The sequence below is a fragment of the Oncorhynchus keta genome, unplaced genomic scaffold, assembly GCF_023373465.1.
Source record: "Oncorhynchus keta strain PuntledgeMale-10-30-2019 unplaced genomic scaffold, Oket_V2 Un_scaffold_2662_pilon_pilon, whole genome shotgun sequence".
Taxonomy (NCBI): Eukaryota; Metazoa; Chordata; class Actinopteri; order Salmoniformes; family Salmonidae; genus Oncorhynchus; species Oncorhynchus keta.
In genome coordinates this window covers 12,519-18,777 of record NW_026290894.1, presented here as the reverse complement: position 1 = coordinate 18,777, position 6,259 = coordinate 12,519, and positions in this window count along the sequence as shown.

Sequence of the window (6,259 nt, the reverse complement as noted above, 5' to 3'; positions counted from 1 at the left end):
TGTTCCTGCTCTGAGAGGCCCTGGTCTGTCATGTTCCTGCTCTGAGAGGCCCTGGTCTGTCATGTTCCTGCTCTGAGAGGCCCTGGTCTGTCATGTTCCTGCTCTGAGAGGCCCTGGTCTGTCATGTTACAGCTCTGAGAGGCCCTGGTCTGTCATGTTCCTGCTCTGAGAGGCCCTGGTCTGTCATGTTCCTGCTCTGAGAGGCCCTGGTCTGTCATGTTCCTGCTCTGAGAGGCCCTGGTCTGTCATGTTACAGCTCTGAGAGGCCCTGGTCTGTCGTGTTCCTGTTGAGAGGCCCTGGTCTGTCGTGTTACAGCTCTGAGAGGCCCTGGTCTGTCGTGTTCCTGTTGAGAGGCCCTGGTCTGTCGTGTTACAGCTCTGAGAGGCCCTGGTCTGTCGTGTCACAGCTCTGAGAGGCCGTGGTCTGTCATGTTCCTGCTCTGAGAGGCCCTGGTCTGTCGTGTTCCTGCTGAGAGACCCTGGTCTGTCGTGTTCCTGCTCTGAAAGGCCCAGTCCGATCAGAAATAAGTATTGCTGACACCAACCAGATGTCAGATTATCATCTATGTCTGACTCCTGTAAATCTAAATAAACCAAACACACACAATGACTCGATACACACCACACACACAGATTCACGCACAACCCCCCACACACACACACATGTGATTGTCCAACCTGACTTAATCTCCCTCTCAGATCTCCAAACAAAAACCCCTTGATAAGCCCCTGGCGCGATCTACACACACACACACATACGATTTTCACACACAGACACACAATCTACACACGCACAATCTTCACAGACCTTTAATCTGGAGACATGAAGGCGAAGAGGCAACAAGGGTCTGAAGTTTATCAGATTAGATGTTCAGCATGAGCTATCAAAGAACAGACAGATCTCTCTTTAATACATCTGTGCACACACACTCACACAGGCCACACACACAACACACAACACAGACACGAGAGCCTTTTAAACAAGCCAAGCAGCCCTTTGTCATGGTAACGCTTCAGGAGAACATGGGCTTCATAGGGTTCAGATCGATGTCTGGATTACATCACGCCTCTGTGATCAAGTACTCAAACACTGGATAAAACACACAACACACACACTAGATAAAACACACAACACACACACTAGATAAAACACACAACACACACACTAGATAAAACACACAACGCACACACTAGATAAAACACACAACACACACACTAGATAAAACACACAACACACACACTAGATAAAACATTCAACACAACACACACACTAGATAAAACACACAACGCACACGCTGGATAAAACACACACACCACACACACTCGATAAAACACACAACGCACACACTAGATATAACACACACCACACACACTAGATATAACACACAACACACACACTAGATAAAACACACAACACACACACTGGATAAAACACACAACACACACACTAGATAAAACACACACCACACACACTCGATAAAACACACAACGCACACACTAGATATAACACACACCACACACACTAGATATAACACACAACACACACACTAGATAAAACACACAACACACACGCTGGATAAAACACACAACACACACACTAGATAAAACACACACACCACACACACTCGATAAAACACACAACGCACACACTCGATAAAACACACAACATACACTCTGGATGAAAACACACAACATACACAAAACACACACACTGGAAAAACCCCACAACAACCTTTAATGCTGGAGAACACCACTCTGAATTGGATTGGGGGAGTTGGAGTCTTTAATGGTGGTGAACCCCACTCTGAACAGGATTGGGGGAGTTGGAGTCTTTAATGGTGGTGAACCCCACTCTGAACAGGATTGGGGGAGTTGGAGTCTTTAATGGTGGTGAACCCCACTCTGAACAGGATTGGGGGAGTTGGAGTCTTTAATGGTGGTGAACCCCACTCTGAACAGGATTGGGGGAGTTGGAGTCTTTAATGGTGGTGAACCCCACTCTGAACAGGATTGGGGGAGTTGGAGTCTTTAATGGTGGTGAACCCCACTCTGAACAGGATTGGGGGAGTTGGAGTCTTTAATGGTGGTGAACCCCACTCTGAACAGGATTGGGGGAGTTGGAATCTTTAATGGTGGTGAACCCCACTCTGAACAGGATTGGGGGAGTTGGAGTCTTTAATGGTGGTGAACCCCACTCTGAACAGGATTGGGGGAGTTGGAGTCTTTAATGGTGGTGAACCCCACTCTGAACAAGATTGGGGAGTTGGAGTCTTTAATGGTGGTGAACCCCACTCTGAACAGGATTGGGGGAGTTGGAGTCTTTAATGGTGGTGAACCCCACTCTGAACAGGATTGGGGAAGTTGGAGTCTTTAATGGTGGTGAACCCCACTCTGAACAGGATTGGGGGAGTTGGAGTCTTTAATGGTGGTGAACCCCACTCTGAACAGGATTGGGGGAGTTGGCATCTTTAATGGTGGTGAACCCCACTCTGAACAGGATTGGGGGAGTTGGAGTCTTTAATGGTGGTGAACCCCACTCTGAACAGGATTGGGGGAGTTGGAGTCTTTAATGGTGGTGAACCCCACTCTGAACAGGATTGGGGGAGTTGGAGAGCTCATGCTATTATAGTTTGGACTTTTGCTACAATTAGGGCCTTTTAGACTAACAAACAGGATGTGAAGTAGGCCTTTACACTAACAAACAGGATGTGAAGTAGGCCTTTACACTAACAAACAGGATGTGAAGTAGGCCTTTACACTAACAAACAGGATGTGAAGTAGGTCTTTTACACTAACAAACAGGATGTGAAGTAGGCCTTTACACTAACAAACAGGATGTGAAGTAGGCCTTTACACTAACAAACAGGATGTGAAGTAGGCCTTTACACTAACAAACAGGATGTGAAGTAGGTCTTTACACTAACAAACAGGATGTGAAGTAGGCCTTTACACTAACAAACAGGATGTGAAGTAGGCCTTTACACTAACAAACAGGATGTGAAGTAGGTCTTTTACACTAACAAACAGGATGTGAAGTAGGCCTTTACACTAACAAACAGGATGTAAAGTAGGTCTTTTACACTAACAAACAGGATGTGAAGTAGGTCATTTACATTAACAAACAGGATGTGAAGTAGGTCATTTACATTAATAAACAGGATGTGAAGTAGGCCTTTACACTAACAAACAGGATGTGAAGTAGGCCTTTACACTAACAAACAGGATGTGAAGTAGGCCTTTACACTAACAAACAGGATGTGAAGTAGGCCTTTACACTAACAAACAGGATGTGAAGTAGGCCTTTACACTAACAAACAGGATGTGAAGTAGACCTTTACACTAACAAACAGGATGTGAAGTAGACCTTTACACTAACAAACAGGATGTGAAGTAGACCTTTACACTAACAAACAGGATGTGAAGTAGACCTTTACACTAACAAACAGGATGTGAAGTAGACCTTTACACTAACAAACAGGATGTGAAGTAGACCTTTACACTAACAAACAGTCCATATGTTGTTGTGTTTGTTTTTCCCTAAATAAAGTTATTTTAATTCAAGTGCAGCGTGTCCTTGTGCGTGAAATAACTGCAGCTCACTTCCCCAATGGACAGATGTCACCTAGCCTGGTGGGACAGATGTCACCTAGCCTGGTGGGACAGATGTCACCCAGCCTGGTGGGACAGATAGCCTGGTGGGACAGATAGCCTGGTGGGACAGATGTCACCCGGCCTGGTGGAACAGATGTCACCCGGCCTGGTGGGACAGATGTCACCCGGCCTGGTGGGACAGATGTCACCCAGCCTGGTGGAACAGATGTCACCTAGCCTGGTGGGACAGATGTCACCCGGCCTGGTGGGACAGATGTCACCCGGCCTGGTGGGACAGATAGCCTGGTGGGACAGATGTCACCTAGCCTGGTGGGACAGATGTCACCTAGCCTGGTGGGACAGATAGCCTGGTGGGACAGATGTCACCCGGCCTGGTGGGACAGATAGCCTGGTGGGACAGATGTCACCTAGCCTGGTGGAACAGATGTCACCTAGCCTGGTGGAACAGATGTCACCTAGCCTGGTGGGACAGATGTCACCCGGCCTGGTGGGACAGATAGCCTGGTGGGACAGATGTCACCTAGCCTGGTGGGACAGATGTCACCCGGCCTGGTGAGACAGATGTCACCCGGCCTGGTGGGACAGATGTCACCCGGCCTGGTGGAACAGATGTCACCTAGCCTGGTGGGACAGATGTAACCTAGCCTGGTGGGACAGATGTCACCTAGCCTGGTGGGACAGATAGCCTGGTGGGACAGATATCACCTAGCCTGGTGGGACAGATGTAACCTAGCCTGGTGGGACAGATGTCACCTAGCCTGGTGGGACAGATGTCACCTAGCCTGGTGGGACAGATAGCCTGGTGGAACAGATGTCACCTAGCCTGGTGGGACAGATAGCCTGGTGGGACAGATAGCCTGGTGGAACAGATGTCACCTAGCCTGGTGGAACAGATATCACCTAGCCTGGTGGAACAGATGTCACCTAGCCTGGTGGAACAGATATCACCTAGCCTGGTGGAACAGATGTCACCTAGCCTGGTGGAACAGATGTCACCTAGCCTGGTGGAACAGATATCACCTAGCCTGGTGGAACAGATGTCACCTAGCCTGGTGGGACAGATGTCACCTAGCCTGGTGGAACAGATGTCACCTAGCCTGGTGGAACAGATGTCACCTAGCCTGGTGGGACAGATGTCACCCAGCCTGGTGGGACAGATGTAACCTAGCCTGGTGGGACAGATAGCCTGGTGGAACAGATATCACCTAGCCTGGTGGGACAGATGTCACCTAGCCTGGTGGGACAGATATCACCTAGCCTGGTGGAACAGATATCACCTAGCCTGGTGGAACAGATGTCACCTAGCCTGGTGGAACAGATATCACCTAGCCTGGTGGAACAGATGTCACCTAGCCTGGTGGAACAGATGTCACCTAGCCTGGTGGAACAGATGTCACCTAGCCTGGTGGAACAGATGTCACCTAGCCTGGTGGGACAGATATCACCTAGCCTGGTGGAACAGATGTCACCTAGCCTGGTGGAACAGATGTCACCTAGCCTGGTGGAACAGATGTCACCTAGCCTGGTGGGACAGATATCACCTAGCCTGGTGGGACAGATGTCACCTAGCCTGGTGGGACAGATGTCACCTAGCCTGGTGGGACAGATATCACCTAGCCTGGTGGAACAGATGTCACCTAGCCTGGTGGAACAGATATCACCTAGCCTGGTGGGACAGATGTCACCTAGCCTGGTGGGACAGATGTCACCTAGCCTGGTGGGACAGATATCACCTAGCCTGGTGGAACAGATGTCACCTAGCCTGGTGGAACAGATGTCACCTAGCCTGGTGGAACAGATATCACCTAGCCTGGTGGAACAGATGTCACCTAGCCTGGTGGAACAGATATCACCTAGCCTGGTGGGACAGATGTCACCTAGCCTGGTGGAACAGATGTCACCTAGCCTGGTGGAACAGATGTCACCTAGCCTGGTGGGACAGATATCACCTAGCCTGGTGGGACAGATGTCACCTAGCCTGGTGGAACAGATATCACCTAGCCTGGTGGGACAGATATCACCTAGCCTGGTGGGACAGATATCACCTAGCCTGGTGGAACAGATGTCACCTAGCCTGGTGGGACAGATGTCACCTAGCCTGGTGGAACAGATGTCACCTAGCCTGGTGGAACAGATGTCACCTAGCCTGGTGGGACAGATAGCCTGGTGGAATAGATGTCACCTAGCCTGGTGGGACAGATGTCACCTAGCCTGGTGGGACAGATGTCACCTAGCCTGGTGGGACAGATGTCACCTAGCCTGGTGGGACAGATAGCCTGGTGGAACAGATGTCACCTAGCCTGGTGGGACAGATATCACCTAGCCTGGTGGAACAGATATCACCTAGCCTGGTGGGACAGATAGCCTGGTGGAACAGATGTCACCCAGCCTGGTGGAACAGATATCACCTAGCCTGGTGGGACAGATATCACCTAGCCTGGTGGAACAGATATCACCTAGCCTGGTGGAACAGATGTCACCTAGCCTGGTGGAACAGATGTCACCTAGCCTGGTGGAACAGATGTCACCTAGCCTGGTGGGACAGATGTCACCTAGCCTGGTGGAACAGATGTCACCTAGCCTGGTGGAACAGATATCACCTAGCCTGGTGGGAACAGATGTCACCTAGCCTGGTGGAACAGATGTC